Genomic DNA, 19,862 nt, shown 5'->3' on the forward strand with positions numbered 1-19,862 from the left:
GTAATCACAGGGTGAATCATCTCTTTCCAAACACGGCAGATATTAATGGCAGCACATTTATCCTAATTAATCTTCCATGGGGAAGGCCTTTTCTTTTAATTAAAGACATGAAAATGTGCAAAAATGACAAAAGAGCATGTGGCCAAGTAAGGACAAGAGTCAAAGCACCTCAGAGGATGGCGAGGATTGTTTTCACAAGGAGATAACGTAATAAGCCATATTCATCCTTGGCATCTGGATTTTGACCTTATTAAGCTGACACATTGAGACAAATTCATCTTCAACACTTCAGCTAAGGGAATGTGGTGTTGATGAAGGAATGGGAACCCACTCTAGCATCTTTGTGGCTTAGCCATCGGTACTCAACCCACCCCCTCAGCCCCCAAGAGCTACAGCTCAATACCAATAATATGCAAAAGCCAGAAAAATCAACAGGTTATTTGGCTGCAGAAGCCTCCTGTTGCCAACTATCTAAACATAAGTCAAAGAACAAACACTAAAGCTCAAGATATGGCAGACTCAAAATTTCCATCAAATCTTAACAAAAGTAATGTTTCACTAAATGTTCACTAGTTCCTAAGAGATATACTTCAACCTATCAAACAAGTTAATAGGATTATATTCTATCAGCTCTTGTAAAGCTTGCTACTGGGAACATTATTCATAAATACAGGCTCAGATGTCAGTCACTCTGCTGTGAACTAGATGCTGAGAATATGAGTTTCTTTCAAAGGCAGGCTTCACATAGGTTTTCTGTGGGCAACATGCAACATACACCCTGTGAAATATGTTTCTGTGCATAATTGGGGATCCTGTCTAGGTTATGGTGCTTTGCAGCTTCAAGAATTCCCTTAAATTAGAGGTGAATTTAAGTCAATCGGTAGCCATGGCACAAAACCCTCTTTGGGCAGACATAACTTTTCCTGTCCTGTGTCTCAGAGACAGGCTGTGGAGGGGGAAGAAAAAAAAATTAAGTCACGAGTAGCAAGGAAAACTCATCAGTCAGCATTACTACATTATTTGGAGTCAGATTGCTTACCACCCCTGTACAATCAGTTGATAAATACTCGGGGTTTTAGCAGTGGAATTACAAAAGAGGCAATTATTCTCACAATGTGAACAGATAAGATGTTGGGATAACATTTTCCTTGAGATTTCTCATAGTATATTTAACTCAGGAGCTGTTTTGTTCTCAGCATCTCCAGTAATTATGAAGAAGAGACCCTTACACAGTGCCATCCCTGGGGATTTTACCTGCATTTGTACCTTATGGATTCCTTAAGCAAAAGGCCATTTAGGCTGCACATGCATATACTGCTCTTTTAGTTTACAAAGAGAAGAAAACCCTGTCAAAAACCCTCTGAAAGATGACCAACATGCAAAACAGTTCATGCCCTGACCTAGCATACTTTCAATATCAGTGCTTTAGTCTAACCTGATGGTTACATGGTGTTCCCAAGCATCGAGGAAACGTACCTACTGGTACATTAAGTGAGACTGCAGTCGATACTTCTAAAGTGCCTGTTTATGCTGCAGTAGAGAGCTGATAAACAGCCTTGCTTCTAGTTTCTCTTAATTTAGAATTCATTACGTCTCTCTTTCCATGAAAGATAAACCAATAGCTGCCCTTGACAGCTGTTTTCTTTGGGGTCATTCTCTCTATCCACCCATCTACTCTTTCTTCGGGGGGTTTTGCTCACTGTAATGCTAGCTCTATCAATTTCATTCAATTCTTCCAACACAATCTACAGGGAATGAGGAGGACAGCAAAGCCAAATGCATTTAACCATTTGGGTACCAGGCATCAGTGTGAATTATGATAGCTAGAGGAACCGTGGGCAACGGCCAGAGCTGTGTCACAATAAGGAGCATGTGTAAATGAGAAGATTATGCCAAAAGGTGAGACACTCAGCAGGATGCCAGGTGGATTGACTTGAGATGTTTTATTTTGGTTCAGCTAGTATTGCACCTGGCTGCAAGCTCTGGCAGAGTCTCAGCTGGGGCTTCAGTTGTGTTTGTGTGCCAGATATACACAGGGTGCATCCAGCCTTTTTAGAGCAACGATTACTTTCCAGGACTCTGATTTATACTCCAAAAAGGACAGATATGACTGCTTGAAGAACACAAAAATCCCCTGTTAGATTAGTGGTTCATGTAGCCCGATGTGATTTCTCCAACAGCAGCTGTATGAGACACTATTTCGAGAATAATCCACCTGCATAATCCCTTCCTTAGCAGATTCCACCAACACCCACAGTCATTGCACAAGAGATGTTGAAGAGAACACCCCTGCCTGCTCCCTTTACTATCCATTCAGCAGGCTTGAAAAGGAAAAGATAATTTCACAAATAACAAGTCTCCAATGTTATTTAAAAAGTTCCTCCAGTTGTTCTCTGTCTGAAGAAAGCTGCTCAAGTGGGAAGCTTATGAAGGAAGGTGAAGATAAGTCTGGAGAGCAAAGAGGGCAATGGAAAACAAGCATCTTAAACTATATCATCCTCACTGGTAACTCAGGAGTATAGTAAAACATTTCCCAGTGCCCAATGTCTGGAAAACCAGCCTGACATGGCACAGGGAGTTCCCAGGAGTCTGCTAAGAATTTAGTGTCTTCATTCCTATGGTGGTATTACACAGCTAAAACATTTAGACTATAAACACCTCAAAGAGGAAGCAGAGGCAATAACTTTGATATTGCCCCTGCAAAAAAAATGCAGTGATGTCCGTGGTAGACATTTTCACAATACTGCAAGAACATCGTAACTCCTTGCTTTAGAAGGAGAATATATCCCATAGGTTTCTCTTACTATTCATTCCTCAGCCACCTCTTCAGCATTGCAAAAGATGGAATACAGAAGAAACACCCAAATTATTTTTTTTCTGTTTACAGCTGAGCTAATTTCTGCTTATATGCTGTGATCAGCATTTGCTCACTGAAGATGTAAGACCTTCTATCTGAAAAACTCAGGGTTGACAAAGGGTAATCTGTGACAAATTAGCACAGAATGGCAAGAACAATATTGACAAACCTTAGATGGTCAAAGTCCCAAAATGCTGATAGCAGCAATAGAATTTAAATAGGTTTATAATGTAATCAGAAAACAGAGTGAGCATCAAAAGGCTTCCAACTACACTGGGACTTAAGAGGAGAGTGGTCTAGGTCTTGCAATTTGTTATTCTTAAAGCTGAAGAAACTTCAATAAAACCACTACAGGTTTTTTAAGCTGTTTTGTCAGGGACATCCCAGAACTCCCTCCTGCCACTCCTGGAACAGTTTATTCAAGCATTCGTTCTCCGTCTGGTTGATTTAGACTGTCTGATACTGGCTCTTCCCAGATCAGGTGATTTGACAGTTTATAGGGACACATTGGATTCCAAAAAACCAGTCCATGACTTTGCACCAACAATCCCATGAGCAGTCTTCAGTCTCAAGGGTTTATGCTAAAGACAACTGAGGGAGCAACCTCTGAACTAATTCTGGTAAAGTTTCTGTGGCAGCACTCATTTCTGTCCCAGTGTTGGACCTGTTCTACAAAAAGGGGCATGGGGCAGAGCATCAATGTGTCCGACCTGGGACCGTTAACCATAAATGGTGGCCAGATCAGAGTCAGTGGGGAGTGGAAAACCATCCTTTCTGGCCTACCACTGTCTGTACGCCAGTATATCCACCTCTGACATTACCAAACTGGAAATTCTTGTCAAAAAATGTCTATTCCACTCCATCCCACCTCAAAAAAAGTGAGAGATATGCCACCAAGTGTCAAAATTGGGAAAGCTATGCCAAAACCATTTCTGCAAAGCAAAATCCTGCTTCCAGAAAGCAACATGCAGGGAAAATGAACCATTAACTGAGTCAAACCTGCCCACCCCTTCAATGAAAGGGGAGTAGCTACAGTGTCTTCCATCCACCATAGAAACATCTGCCTTTGTATGGCACTGGAAGGAGACCATGTTCCCGGGCAGTAGCACCTTCTCCTCTCCTCAACTGTAATAAAAAGCCACCTTTCCCTCTCTCCTTACCAACCTCTCATTAAAGGTTCAAATGATCCCCAAGCAGGGAAATGTAATTAGGATCTAGCTCCTGGGAATTGCTATCAGTTTGCTCACACTGGCTGGTAAATGGCTGAACATCTCCATCCGCCTGGCAGGGCATGATAGAGTTTCCAGTGTCTTTTGCCACCGTACAGCACTGTGGCTCCCAGAGCTCAGGAGAAACACCGCCTGCAAGCCCTCAGCACAGACCAGCTTCTAGTGTTCTCCTGATAATACAAACTGCCAGCCAGCATTTTTAATTAGAAAAGCAGCTACGATGGAAGAAAGCAGAGATTAACCCATTGAGTCACCCTGTCCTGTTTCCCCACAGAGGAATAATCTTTAGAACCTCCTTTCACTAGCAGATTCAAGTGCCATCATTCACATGGAAAAAGGAGAAAGGAAAATAAAACAGTGGTTTCATACTACTGAGCCATATTGGACTTCAGGAAACACTGCACTGTGTACAGAACCACAATACCGTAAGGGGATGTTCCTCTTTTGAAGACAGGTGGTGAACAATAGCAAGGGATCTAGGAGACTTTTTCAGTTGTCCTCGATCATCCAGATGGACTGAGCCTGGAAAGCAGGACATTTTTCTTTCCTTCAGAGCCAGGCTTTGTGTGACCCCAGTCATGTCATCTTGCCTTCTGGACGTCTTTCCACACCCAAAGATTCAGGAATGGTTGTAACAACTCTAACGTTCAGCCAAAGGTCCCAATGTGCTTACAGAAAAACCACATCAAATGCCCAAATCGTTAAAAACAAATCTTTATGTATTTCAAAAAGCTTCTGCGTTGTTTGTCAGAGATCTAACCAGTCTATACTGTGCCTCTCTTCTGGCCCAGCAATTTATGTTTTCTTCCCATTAAAAAAAAAAAAATAAAATAAATGCTTTCAACCATCTAATGCAGCACCATCACTGGTAACTGGGAACCCTGATGTCCTCCAGCTGTGACATTTTACTCTCATGGCATGGATTTCGTTCTCAGAGTTTACTTTATCATCAAGTCCTTGTGTCAGCTTTATTCCTCATGTTAGTCCACTAGCCTGTCCTGTTATTTATGTTCTCTTGTGATCAGCTGCTGCACTGCAAGCACCGTAGCGTGCTGATGTATAAAGGCTTTTTTGTTTTTAAAGGGTGGGCAGACTCTTCCCAAAGCACGCATAATAAGGAATTGCCAGAAATAGCCACTGCCCTTGCCCAGGTTCAAAATACAATTGTGTAAAATATTAAATGCTTGTTTTATTATATAGAACAGAACCTTGGTATTTATGTCAAACCGTAATCTGAAGTAAGAGAAGGTTGTACTATTCTGCTATGGATCTATTTCTAAGATTGGGTAGAAAAACTGATCTACAAAGGCTGTAGATCTTTTCTTTAAGGATCATTTTGATTGTTAAGACAGACCTAGAATGTGTCCCACCATTGCAGCGGGTGAAGAAATGAAACTACAAGGATGAAATGAAGGTGGGGAGATGTTGCTGAGGTCATGTTGGGCCAGAGGGCAGGAAGGGGAGGTCTCCTTGTCTAAGGAACAATAGAGTTCTCATTAGTATGAGCATTTTAAACCAAACTGCATGAGGTACTAGAGCAAGCAAGATTAGAAAAAAAAAAAAAACAAAAAACAAAAAACAGAACACCTCAGAGGGCAGAGAACTGACACAGTTCGTGCCTTCCCTTTGAAATGCCCATAATCAGGTCTCCCCTTTACCCTATTATCCTTCACTATATTATTTTAAACCATCACACCTGTATTCTTCTCATTCATTCTTCTGAGTACAATTAAACTCTACTAAAGAGTCCACTTCAACAAGAAACAAATAACAAAAGCAACATCATCTGTTTGTGCTGTCCTCACTTGCTCTCACTGCTCCAGCAGGTGGAAAAACACCACGCTCAAATTGGCAGCCAAGATGTTCGCAGCTTTTTTTGAACTACATCTTTAATTTCAGCTGCATCTGGGTTCAAACAAACGTCAGATTCCTGTCTGCATTTTATATCTCAGGCTCAAACAAGAGCTCTGGGTTAAGATGAGTAGATCCTTGCTCTATCTTTTGCTGGCATTCTTCAGGGCATCGAAGTTTCATCTAACCGTTACCTTAGAGTCAAGAAATATATTGCTCATGGATCTCCAGGGAAAAAGACACAAGTGAAACTTATTAAGTGCATGGCCTCAATATTTGTCCATCCCTTCCCAAAGAAACACAAGACAAGGCTATTTGCTTCCTGGACAATAACTGGTCAACCATTTTAAAGCCTGAGGGAGAGCAAAAGTACTAACTGTGGTATTAAAGCAAAGCATCATTAACAGCACTGTGTGTTCATGGGAGCAACATAATGAAAAGGGAATATTTATAGTCAGTATCAGTTTATGCAGTGAGCACATCTGCCCCTACCTCAACAAATCCAGATTATGGGGTTTATTACACTTTAAAAAAGGTCAGACCTAGACTTATAAAACCTGAGGACCTTTATCAGACAGTGGTTGTGCATGGCATGTCAGTGTCACATTTTAAACTGCCAGAGATAACTGCTTCTCTGGCTGTAAAGATGGGCAGAAAACCTCCATTGCATCATTCTGGTCAGGCAATAAACATGAAATTTTGAGTATAATCTTTTAAGTCCAACAGCTTTAAATGCACACACCATCCACCCCATGGCCACCCCACACACCCCCAAAAAAAGGATGCCTGGTTGTAGTCCCCTACAGAATTAACATGCTACCTGCCTAGCCAGCCAGCTCTTGGCTCAGCATGCTCAGGAGAATTTTACTAAGACATGGCTAGAAAGCAAGTTGTCAGCATCACCATACAACAGGGTGCCCAGATTCAGAAGGCTGCACAGGCTGGCCAAGGTCTGAAATGCCAGGTGATTGGAGATATTTGCTGAGTTTTTGGTGGAGGAGGCAACAGTCACTTTGATGACAAACCTGAAACTAAAAGTAGAGCTTAGAACGCAGAATGGTGAGCTGGTTGGAAATTTTATATATCTGGGCATTTATCACACCCATAGCTGGTAGCTGGCAAGTTGTCAGCAAAATACAGAAGCACACAGTGAATTATTTTCAACCAGCTTATTTTTCCAGCCAGGAGAAGACTACAAACTTGGCAATTAACAGCAACCTTGTTCAGTACAGATACCAGCAAATTAACTCTGCTTATTTATTTATTTTCCTCCTTGCCATGCAGTGCATCCTAAGGTCTGTGGATACAAGCAGAGAATAAAGTGGATGCTGAAGGGAAAAATACAAGGTCTCATTTACAATGCATTCAGAAGGACTGTAGGAAAGGGAGGATAAAATATCATTGCAAGCTAACTACAGCAGGGAAATGGCATGAGCCATATCAACGCTGCTGATAAGGCATTTATTTAGAAATTATGAGACCAGGGAAATCTGGTTTATTTCTTAGTGGATTTTTGGGTTCTTAGCCTTTCATTTTATGCTTATACATTTTTTTCCAGCCTTTTTCAGTGTTACTTCACAGCCAAATTGAATCAAAGTTATTCTAGCCGATCTGTAGCTATGTGTTTAGAGTTTCATAAGAAAACCTTTTCCTTCAATTTAGGAATAGGATGAAGGGAGCCATCACAGGGTAACAGGACAGAGGAGAAGCTGGAATTTGTTCTTCAACATCAGGGCTCACAGAAGAGCTTCACAAACTTTAAAGCCAAACATAACTGCAGCTGTGCCATGAGACAGATGCAGGCTCTGTTTCACTAAGCTCAAAGGCTGACCGGCTCATGCTAATTAGCTCATGCTAACAGCACAACTTTCCAGCTCTCAAAGTCTACCTGTCCCCAATGCCCCACCACCCAACATCAGAGCCCCAAACAGTTAAGGCCTTCAGAAAGACAGTGCTAGAAACAATTGCAACACTCCTTAACGCTGCACACTCCTAACCCCTGCAGGAGGGAGGCAAGTCTTAAAACAGAAGAGAATCAATGGGGTTGCAGTCCAGAGAACAACTTGCAACGTAGATTATCAAATAAGGCACTGTTCTTTGACTTTATTTTCAGCTGACAGAATTCAGACATCTGGTCATTTCCCCAGCAAGGGCTTTGGACCACAGCAAGTAAAAATCTCTTTACAATAGGCTGCAAGCTTAAACTGCTACTCGTTGCTACCACCAACATCCATGCCTGGCACGTAGGACTTGCCAGTAATGTCTCTGGGGAAAAAAAAAATCATCTTCCTGGGACCTTTAGTGTAAGCTTCCCACAGCAAGAAGAATGCCCAAGCTCTCGTGGCCAACACGCGCATGCTCAGCCGGCACGGGAACTGGCTCAAGACACTGCTGTTTAGGCTTGCATCATTTATCAAGATAGGAGGCTGGCAGGCTCCTGCCTGACATGCACTGGCTCAGGAAAGGGAAGTGGTGGCAGCTTACCTGAAGAAAATAATAGCATATGGCTGGGTATTTTGGCAGGAGAAAATAAAAAAAAAAAAATACACAGCAAAATTATGCCAGTAAAAATTGGAAATAGTTGCTGAACAGAAGCACTTCGAAGACCAGAGAGATCATTATTCTAACCCAAAGGAAGCATACCCTTGAGAGCAGTTTGGGTGGGGTGACTGGAAGAGCATAAAGAGAGAATGCCTAAGCCTACGATTAATGTATTAAAAGATTTCAATCCATTAATACCTCATATCCCCATTTCACTCATGTTCTGCCTCTCCCAAAGAACCCAAATTCCACCATGAGCCATAAGGAAGGAGGGGTAGTATCACTGAAAGACACACCTAAGAAAAAATGTCTTTCCCCTCCTTGTTCCTTTTTGTATACGTACAGAAAACCAAAGAGTACTTTTCATATTTGCTCAGGGATTGAAGGCAGCACAGCACATTTCCCACACTTCACCTGGAGCATCTCACACTACCCTCTCTCAAAAACTGCATCAAACTTGGGAGGGATTAATTCTTTTCCTTTTTTTAATTTAAATCTACAACACTTTACAACATGGATCCAGAACTTCCTGGCTTATACTTTGTACTCAAAAGGTTAAATCATTTCCTTTATGAAGTTGTTTGGGGTGTGAAGAAAATAAATGGGTGCAATAAAAATAAATCATCTCTTGCTTTGCTGGTTAATGCATGTAACCTTGCCTATTGCCTCATTCAAACTACATCCTCACAAAAGCTTTGGAGAGCAGAAAGGAAAACAAAATAAAAATGACAGCGGAGAGAAGAAAGCGGAAGGGGAGAGGAAAGGAAGAAAAGATGAGTTTTCAGGCGAGATCTGAAAACAGATGGGGAGTGATTGAGGCACAGAGATTCATTGTTCTTGCAGAAATAGCTCTGAGCAGATTATTAAAAGCAGCCCATCTCATACTGTCACACTGATCCACAAGAGTCTTTCCTAGAAAATCTAGCAGCTTTCTTCCCCATCCCCAGCTCACAGCTTTCTGCAGCCAGTTCCACCAGTAACAACACCCTTTCCCTCCCCTTCTACCCCTGCCTTCTTCTGGACAAGGCTTCGAGGCTGCACTCACCTGCCCCACACCACCTCCTTACTGCCTGACAGTGCAAGCAGAAGTAGTCCCAGGGCTTCTCCACTTTATTTCAGGATGCTGGCTGGCAAACTAACAAGGTAAGCTTTTCCCAGTGCTCAGATGCACTGTTGGAATAATATAAGTACGTACACAACAACTTTAATTCTCTGCCTAACTGAGCATGATAGATTTTACTCAAAGCATACTAACGCAAGACTCAGATCTGCTCGACTAATCAGGACAGCCTCCAATGTGATCACTGAATCTTGCCTTGGCAGCATGAAGGTCCAGACACATACATATTTTGCATACATGTGTTGTCCATCTTTGCTAAAACCAAGCTCAGTTTCTCCTTAACTGGCAGTAGGGCTTTGATCACTTGCAGGGAGGAAAAAAAAAAAAAACCAAAAACCACACATAACCCAAAAAAACCCCAACACACACATACGCACACGCACACAAGTCAGAGCTCCTAGGTTAAGTTTGAGGGAACTATGCAGATAGAACTTGAAAGATGTAGTCACAAGGAAGACCATGTAGACACCTCAGAGAGACATTCACCTTGCTTCATTAATTCATTCCTAAGGTATAGGCTTTGCTCAGATTCTCAATCAACTGCTCCATCAGCCTGATTCTGCCAACCAGGATCTTGATGCTCCTAAGAAAAGAATAAATTATAGTCAAGACAAGGAATTTGCCATTATGCCTTCTAACATCCTGAGAGGGGAACATGAGCTGTGCTTACAAGTTGCTGAACTTATCCCTCCCTGTGCCCTGTGCTGTGCTTAGCCACTGGAGCACTGGTATAAATTATACTTAGTGGAACAAGACCATGTAAGAGCATGACAATTTATTAGTGGGGGATTTTCAAGTGACTTTGCCTTGCTACAGGTGTAATGCCCAGGCTTATTTCAAGCCTTTCCAATGGAAGGTTACTTTTCTGAATAAATTTAAAGCTTTTCAAATAAGATTTTCCTTTAACACAAAGGAGCAGAACAAAGGAGACATTGCCCCCCTTTCCTCCCCCAACCACACTGATTGTGATATATGGCCGATGGTGAAAAGCAATTTCTAAGAGTATCAAGTATGTTTTCACTCATGTCCTCACTTGAGGAAAGCTGCATTGCTGCACACTGGCAATTGATTTGCCAGGTTCCAATTCAAACAGCAGGTTGCCAGAGTTATCCAGGCATCTCACATGCCTTGCATGGTCACTTACATCAAAAACACAAAGTCCTTTTTGGATGCTCCAGAATACACTTAAGAGGTAACTGGCAAGCCTCAACAGCTTCAGGGCATTTTTGCTTGCCACATCTAAACATTGCCTTAGGTATTTACTTAGTATCATTTCATAACAATTTCAGGAATGCTTTAAGAGTTTGAGTTTTAAATCTCTGAGGAATTTTATCTTTACAATTGGATAGCAAGTTCCATCAAAAGATCTAGGGCTCAAGGGTTGGCATCATGGATGGTGCCCTACAACAGTATTACATAGCTATGTGTCAGGGCTAACTTATAAACAAAGGCACTGCATCTGGAAGACCAGCTTTGAATATTGTTCCCCAAAATAAAGGGCCTAAATCCTGTCAAAGCATTTGGATATGCCAAGAGTGGCCTATGGGATCACAAAAAGGAATTGCCCCAGAGGCAGAAATACCATCCATATTTCTAAGCTCTGTCCAAGGCACTGACTTCTCCCTTCACTGGATGTATGACAGAAGGGATGAACAGAGCCACTGACACGTCCAGAGTAACCCCTCAGATATCCAAGCCTAGGCTAGGACCCTTTCAAGGACTACAGACACCTCAGGAGACATCTCTGGAGGCAACACATGGAGAAAGAAATATCAGCACTAAAACATCAGTTAGGTCCATTAGTCTGGGCCAGAATCTACCTGGGCAACCAAGCTGTGGAGCCTGCTGATCATCAGCCATCTTCGTGACAGACAGCCTCATACACAGTGCCAGTGAAGAACAAGCTGTGAGGGATGATTTCTCTTGCTTGAAAATGCATCCTAGCAGTGCTGTTGGATGCTCATTGTACCATTTACCTGCAGCTGTACTCGTGTAACTTGTGACCATCCCTGCCTCGTGCCATCCACAGCTTTCATGGCGTTACTGCTGCCTGACCTTCATCAAGCCTCACCTTGCCTTTTCCCAAGGCACATAGCACAGGCTCCTGGTTTCCAAAGCATCAGCCTCCATTTGAGTAGCATTCCTCACCCAATCTCTTAGCTTAATATCATCCCATATTCTTCCAGTTCTAGACCTCCCCTTTCCCTCATCAAGGCCCTTCTCAAGTAAGAAGGCAAGAAACAAATAGCCCTTAACTTATGGTATCTCCTAAAAGATCTCCATTTCCAGAGATATTTCTGTGACCCTATGGAAAGGCTTTTGTAGCTTTCCCCAGACTGCTGCTGCTGTCAGAGAGAAGACAGTCTCTGCAGAGAAGTCATTTGATATATAAGTGGGAGGAGAAATGCAAAGGACAACTCTCAAGCCCAGTGTCAGTTCTGGGAAGGAAGCCACAAGCAAGAGGCTAACAGCTCACAGCCATCTCCCTGCCCTGTGAAATCCAGAGGCCATTCCAGCAAAGCTACGCCATATAACAACATCTCATTATCATACAAGGAGGCCCTCTCAGGCATCAGCATCAGACTTTTCATCGAGGCTATCCTTAATATACAACAGGCAGAAAGAAAAACAGCTCCGTCCACAACAGCGAATATTTGCCACACTTGGCTGCAAAAAGTCACCCCAGCTGTTACATACAGGCCCAGAGGAAAAAGCTATTGATAAGCAGCTATTAAGTCTTCCACTGATGTCTCTGCAACCTCTGCTTATGTTCCCATTCTGCAGGGTCTGTAATCACACGCACCGATTTAACCAGAAGAACAAAATCTCTGCAGGACTACAGATGCTGACTTGGTGTCCTGGAAGGGTAGAGAATATTCACACAGAAGTGACTGATAAGAGAAAAGAAAGAAGAGGCAGAAGGATGAAATAAAATAAGACCCAGGAGGAAAGAGCTAGAAGTCGTCTGCAAAGTTCTATAAATCACATTGAAAAGTAGCATGTCTCTCTCCCCGAGAAAAACTGATAAAACATTGAGGATGTTGCTTTCAAATGCTGCTAGTCTTGTCACAACTCTTAAAATTTCAGTACAAGTGTCTGAATGTAGGCATTTAGGCCTCTTTCTACAAAGATAGGAGAAAAAGATAAGCTAAGACTGAACACATCAGTAAAGATTCAGATTAATTTGAACCGAGTGCTATTTTTTTCTGACATCTCCTCAGTAAATATAATAGGCCTCATATGAATGATCCATCCACCCAAAATCTGTTTGAACCAGTATGTTTTCACAGCCAGAGACTTGACAAATTTACCTGGGTAACTGAGGTTTTCAGGTTACATGCAGTCCTTACAAGAAATTTCCTTCCCTCCCTGAAAAATTAGGTCTTCTGGAAATTATTGAATCTTTCATCTTATGAACAGCCATAACAATAGCTGGGAAAATCACCCTACAATTGTGCCTGTCTGCCAGAAACCCTGCTATCCTGGCACCGCTCGTTTGAGATCACCTATTGCCTTAGAAGTTATTCTGGTTTGCACAGGTACAGAGCATTCGCATCTGGATGCAAAGCAGTATTTTCCCTGGCTTTTTTTATCTTGTTTTATTATTAACTCTGATAGGCTTGAAAAACAAAGGCCACACATTGCTCCAGATACAGCAAGATGCAGAGGTCACAAGAAATTGTATAAAGGTTCTACCAAGTTCCTTGGGATCTTTTTCTTTGTGCTTCCCCCACCACAGTAAGAGTCCCTTTCCTTAAAGATTCTCATTTCTCACACCTTCACATACCCCCAGGCTCTGTCCAAACTACTTTCACAGAGCCACCTTTGCCTCCTTCTGACCACTGGCCCTTCACCGACTCTCAACAGAGCCAAAACAGCAATGGTATTTTTGCCACGAGCACACAGAATTTTGAAGAAATTCTCCAAAAGCCATGGACTTAGCCAGAAGCTGAAGTAGTACCTCTAGGAGGAGCATGAGGTCTGTGGACAGGATAGTCCTTCACACACTCAGCAGAGCCAGGCAATTGCCACCTCAGTTGGCGTTGTCATTAGATGAACTTTCTGGAACTGTGTTTTCACCCAACCTGAAAGATTCAGACTTTTACTTTTTTTTTTTTCCCTTCAACAAAACGTTTTAAATGCCTCCATAAATTCTTGAAATGCACAGACAAGGGTGCAAGGTAGCCATCACTTTGGCATCATTTTACTTATTCTTGGAGAACAACAGTCTGTCTTCCAACAAAATAAATGGAAGAATGCCTGTATCTCATGGTAGCCAAGCAAAAAGCCACCAGGGTAAAAAAAAAAAAAAAAAAAATCATTAAAGTAATCTTCAGCTTTGCTGTGGGCAAAGCCTTTCATACAGCTTGCTGTAGACACCGCTATTCCGGGGATCTTATTTTATGTCGCTAACCACTCCAAACACGTGCATGGACAACACATGTTGAACAAAATAGTCCGTATGGCATCCCTGATACTCGAAGGGAGAAGGCTTTGCGGATGCATGATCCAGAGAGACAAGCTGACTGCTGGGCAGGTCCATTGCTGACCTCTGATGGTCGGAGCCAGACTTACAGAGCCAGGGACAGTCTCCAGGAGGTGGAAGGATCACCCACCCTGTGCTTGTCCCTCCCGCCCGCGGTTAACGAGCAACTCCTGAGCTGTTTATGTCAGTTCACCTAATCATCAGTGACCAGCTCAGGGTGGAAAAAACAACTTGGAGAAAACCTTTGCTTTAATCCAACCATCTCATCTTCAGAGACCAGTTTGAACAAAGTCTTGGATCACAGGGGTAGGAAGAGGTTGCAACTCAGTAGCAAGACCATCCTTGAAAATAGAATTGAGGGTCCTACACTATGCTCAGACCTCACCTGACCACAGTGAGTACGTTCACAACACACCAGTGCCCAGTTATAGCACATGGCAGGGACCTTAGTGTCCAGTCTTCTGTCTGCGCAGCTACATCAAGTTCAGCGATGACAGTAGTATTGCAGCTATTGAAACCTCCTACTCCAGCAACCACAATCAGCTCAGGAACTCCAGTCCAGATACAAAAACTCGAACCGGGACCCACCACACCTGGTAATTAGACATGGTGATAAACAATGCTTCCTCGCTGCAAAGTAACACACCAGAAGTCCTTCAGCAGGAAACATGCTGCAGAAGGTAGGCACTGGAGAAGGGGTGAGGCACTTCAGACCAACTGCTCCCTCCCCACCGTGTTCCTCCCCCTTCCCCAAAAGTCATGGGAGCTAAAATAACATTTCTTTCAGCAAATGTCAGAAGGAACTTCCATGACTCATCAGCTGTTGTTTTAGCCTGCAAGGGACTATAAATTACACTAATTAGAACATGGTATTTTTCTTGCAGTTATACAAAACACTGTCTCTTCCTGTGACATCTAAGAGCAGAGTCATCAAGCAGGAGCGTGCTCTGTGCGTGTTTTAACTAGAATCCACAATTCACTACATGAAAATCCTCCTAGCAGCAAATCGGTAAGAGCTGAAGAGTGCATCAAGAAAGCTGTGCTGAATTACAACAGGAGAGAGAGTAAATTAGTGGCCAATCAAACCTGTTCAACCAGAAAGGGAGCCATTCCTTACTGTCAGGGTCTACAGGACCAGTATCACTTTCACTCTGAACAGAAAGAAGGTAATTTATGGAGTCTCCAGTCACTCACGCTATCAAGTCCACATGGATAATAAGTTTAGCATTTGTGAGACTATATTTTCTGGGAGCAGCTTATTTGCATTTAGCCCCATACACATATGCATAATCTTAGATGAGCCAAACTGAAAACCCTGGCTATAAACTGCCACTTCAGTTTTCAAGCCTGAATTATCCCCAGCAAAGTAAAAGCAGAGATTTATTCAGAGCCCAACATCCTAAATCTGGCAATTACAACAGGCTCCTGCAGAGCCATTGCCCTGACTCACCTTCCAGCAAGGCTCGGTCAGGGACAGATACAAAAAGGGGGGTTTCTGCTGCACTCCTGGAGCGTGGCAGTGCATTATGGAGCCCTAGTCTATACATCCCCTAAGGTGGGCATGTACGTGAACAACACACCCATCGAATAACCGTGCTGGTGAGGAGGGAGCTGCCCTAAAGCAGAGCTGCTTCTTGCAGTGCCCCATTCATCGTGAACAGGGTTCAAGACCTTTGGCTGATTTCTTCTCCCCAAGAAGGGAGAGGGTCACCTGACCTATGAAGGCTGATGGGACCCAGTTGCCCACTGGTGGTACAGCTGAGCCCAGGGCTATGGGGCAGGCTGGAGGTGGGTCTGAAGCAAGGAGAGAGACCACTGGCCTTGGTCAACAAGTTAGCAGCTTGATCTAGTCACACATTTTTCCACAGAAAGCTGTGGTTTTCTCCTGAAAAGACAATGACCTTCCTTAGAACAGGACTCCCTGGTGTTTCACAACATTTCAAAGAGTTTATTGAATTCAATACTGGCTATTTCATTTATTTTTTTTCATAAAAATCTCATGCGCCACTGTCTAGAAGCAATGGAGTATCTACACTTTGCATTGCCACCAGGCTTTTTGACAACATGAAAGATTCTGGAAAAAATATTTTTTTTTTATTTTAAGAATACCATCTTGGTTACAAGCCAAAGCCCAACCTGGAGTCCAAAGCAGGACCATGCCTCCCTTCAGAAGATCCCAACCCCAACCCTACGGCAGCACTGTCTGCCCGAACCTTGCCAGAGGTGGCAGCCCGGGGGCAGCGGGCAGCAGCGGGGGGCAGCACCCTGGCATTAATATGGTGCTAAGAAACAAAAGCCTTGGGCACCAACAAGACCCAAAGGAGCATCTCCCCAGCTGTTCAGGGCAGGGACCTGCATGGATCCCTCGTAGAGCTCCTTGCAAGCCACAACGGTCACAGCTGGAGAGTGAGTGGCGCAGGGCAGCTGCCCACACAGCCTCCCCGGGGCAGGGGGGTGTCACTGAGGTGGGCCCAGCCGCCCCCCACCTGCAGGGATGCACCAGGCTCCTCACCTGCGGGGGAGGGCAGCCCCCTCCCTGCAGCAGCTGAAGTCAGCGAGCCGAGGGGCTCGGCAGGATCTGGCGGACATCTGGCCACTTGGATTTCCAGACAATGACTCATACACACATCCTGGGACAGCAGAACCTGCGGCATCGGCATTGAGAAGGGATATTACCAAAGGCCCCATTTTCTCCTGATTGCGCAAGGTTTAATTGGCACCTGAGCCTCTTTAGGACCAGAGAAGCAAGGGGCTAGTTTGGGTGTTACAGTCACACACACACCCCCCGCCCAAAAGCAGCCCCCCTGGCAAGGCGGCAATGCACCAGCAAGGGGAACCAGACAAGGGTCCGCGGGGGGATTTGAATATGCAGCTCCACAGTCCAGGCCATTACCGAGGGAGCAACAATCCAAGTCAGAAAATTAGTTCCTTAAACAGAGGGAAGGATTCAGAAAGTTTGTTTCTGCTGTTTGCCGTGAACCACAGCCCAGGTGCAACACAGGCAAATCTCCTGAGCAAGGGAAGCCACCAGCACCCCGGCCCATGTTAGCAGAGGGCAAGTTCGTGCCACTCACACTTCACCAACATAGCACAGCTGTCCATGACCTATCAAAGTTTGGAGAGCCCTAATCTAGAAAAACACTTCTCAGCCAGAGGATTGTGAAAGACAAATAGGACACTGCTAGGTGCTGGAAATCTCATTCCTTTCAGTACAGAAAACGTTGCTATTCCACCACTGGCCAAGACCTACATCATCTTTTTGAAGCACATACAAAAATGGGCTTAGCATTTTCTCACTGGGGTTTTTTATATCTTAACTTCACGGTAAACAGAATCAAAAAAAAAAAATGATGAGAAAACTTTGGCTTCTGTTAAGGCACCATCACCCCAATGAGACAGAAATATGCCGGTCTGGAAGGTCTCTATGCACTGTACATGTCACAGCAGGACAAAGCAGCTAGAGGCACAGCCAGGCAAAGCCATCTAAAACCCATAGTATATTTGTCCTGTCCTCAGGCGTGGAGATTTTCAGCAGCTGCCAGCAGTACCTCTCTGCTCCTGTGGGCTTTGCCCAAAGAGGATGGTACCCACACACCACCTTGCTGCCTCCCAGCCCACCCTGCTCTGGCAAGGGAGCACAGGTCTCCTCTGTGTGAGGCTTGCTCAGTAGAACAGACAGCATATGGCATCCCACGATCAGCCTGATGATCTCATCTTGTCTGACTGCTATTTTTACAGCTTGTTATTAATAAGCATAAACTAGGAATTTGAGGTGCTGCCATGTTGGATATTCACACACTTACAGCCCAGATGGTGCTTTACCAGGATTACAGATTGCCAGGCAGAGGAGCATGCAGAGGAGAGCCACGCACGGCTGCACACGAGCTCTTCTCCTTATTCCCAGCTACGAGTAGGACATAAGTGAGGCAGAAGAACAGAGCAACGAGTCCATCCTCAGGCGAAAGAAAATGACCTATTAGCAAAACCATAGCACAAGTCCTACCTTGGTGACAGAGATGAACCATCAATTGAAGGTCCCACCAGACTAAAGAAAAAAAGCATTCTCCTAGGAGCTGGGTGGGTATATGTACTCTCTGAGCAGGGGCATCAGCCTAACAGCTGAGCCCTATAGCCTTTGTTACTTCCACCAACCCTGCTGGCTATAACCTTCCCACCACCTTAGCAGAGAGGAGCTAAATTTAGGACATCTGTGGGCTGGCTCAGCTGTGACTCCATTCTCATCCTCCTCAGACCTACCCAAAGGCCTCACTGTCTTCAGGTCCCCTCCACCAGTAAACCCCAAAGCAGGGCTCAGGTGGCACTTAGTGCAAGCTTCAGGCTTTACAGTGTGTATGGGGGAGAAGTCTGCTTTTGAGACCCAAGAGCAGGTCAGACCCACTGTTTCATGGACTGAACAGATATGTGTTATAGAGAATGCGAAGGCATCAGGGACTTGTAACACAGATGCCCAAAGGCGGCTACATCCATGCCACTATCCGGAGTGTTGTCTAGAGGGATTCACTCACTCTAAGCATCAGGGTCAGATCATTAGGTGAGTTCAAAATCCACGTCTCAGCCATCAAGTTCTTTTAGCTTGGATGGACACTGACATCCCTGGGGGCACTGTGGCCTTACCTTGACTGGTTTTCCCATTACACTTCTTCCTGCAGAGACTGCCCCAACAGAGGCTGCAATAAGTTCCCTTTGAGCAGGGAACAAAACCAGCCTCCTCGCTGAACTCATGACCCACTGTCGTTACAGGGGTCAGCCCTGTTCACATCGTGTGCTCAAGTGTTTTGACCTATAGATATGGAGAACAAAATCTCTTTGAAGTCAGCAAGATCCAGAAGAAGAACGAAAGGGGGGAAATGCCCTCCAACACAGCACACAAGTGAATGAGGCGGCAGCTTCTGGCAGCCTGACAGGCGTGGAGGGGCACGCATGCCACCGAGGCGCTGGGGGGGTTTCCACCCAGATAAGCAAACCCCTGCAGTCACTCAGCCTGCATTCGAACCCACGGCGGCAGAAAAGCCTTCCTATGTGCTTCATATGACCTTGGCAGAAATACGGAGCTGGGGACAGTCATGAGGAAGGAGGTGAAACACTACTCACAGATGACAACCAGAAATGTGTCGTAGATATGGGAAAGCACCCCTCTGACCTAACTGCACAAGGGTGGGGAAAGAAAAAGTGCAGAAATGGGTCAGGGAAGGCAAAGTGTAAGAATAAGGCAAGAGGAGGAGGAACAGGAAGATGGTTTTAAGGTCATACATAAAGAGGAACAAGGCTGGCTGAGAAAGGCGGTGGGAATTGGCTGTTCCAAGCAGCCCAAAAATACTGTCCAGCTGCACGCAGCCCTGGGGCAGGAGGCCAAGGCTGGGTGCCTGGCTGAGGGAGGCGGGGAGATGTGGAGAGGGGGGGCAGGGGGGCTGCCAGCACCTGCAAGAGCTTTACAGACTTCATAAAACTGAGCAGGCTCCGGCTGTGCACCAGGCTCAGCCCGACGCATTGATGCCCAGGGTTGTTCCCACAAAGCTAAGCACTCCAGCGTGCCGGAGGTGGGTGAACCCCTCGCTCCTGGAAGGCAAACGTGCAGCACAGCGGCCGGGAGCACATGTGTGTGTTGAAGCCCCTGAGTGCTCCCGCGTGGGTGGTGAACTCACGGTCCCTCCCTCCGCCGCCTGCCCGGGAAGCGGCAGTGGAGGCTGGAAGGGCCTCTTGTCTTTAACGCCTCTTGCTGACCTTTACATGGGGCTGTGCATGCCGCTCATTTATTTT

This window comes from Falco rusticolus, chromosome 7 (assembly GCF_015220075.1).
Source record: "Falco rusticolus isolate bFalRus1 chromosome 7, bFalRus1.pri, whole genome shotgun sequence".
Classification (NCBI taxonomy): domain Eukaryota; kingdom Metazoa; phylum Chordata; class Aves; order Falconiformes; family Falconidae; genus Falco; species Falco rusticolus.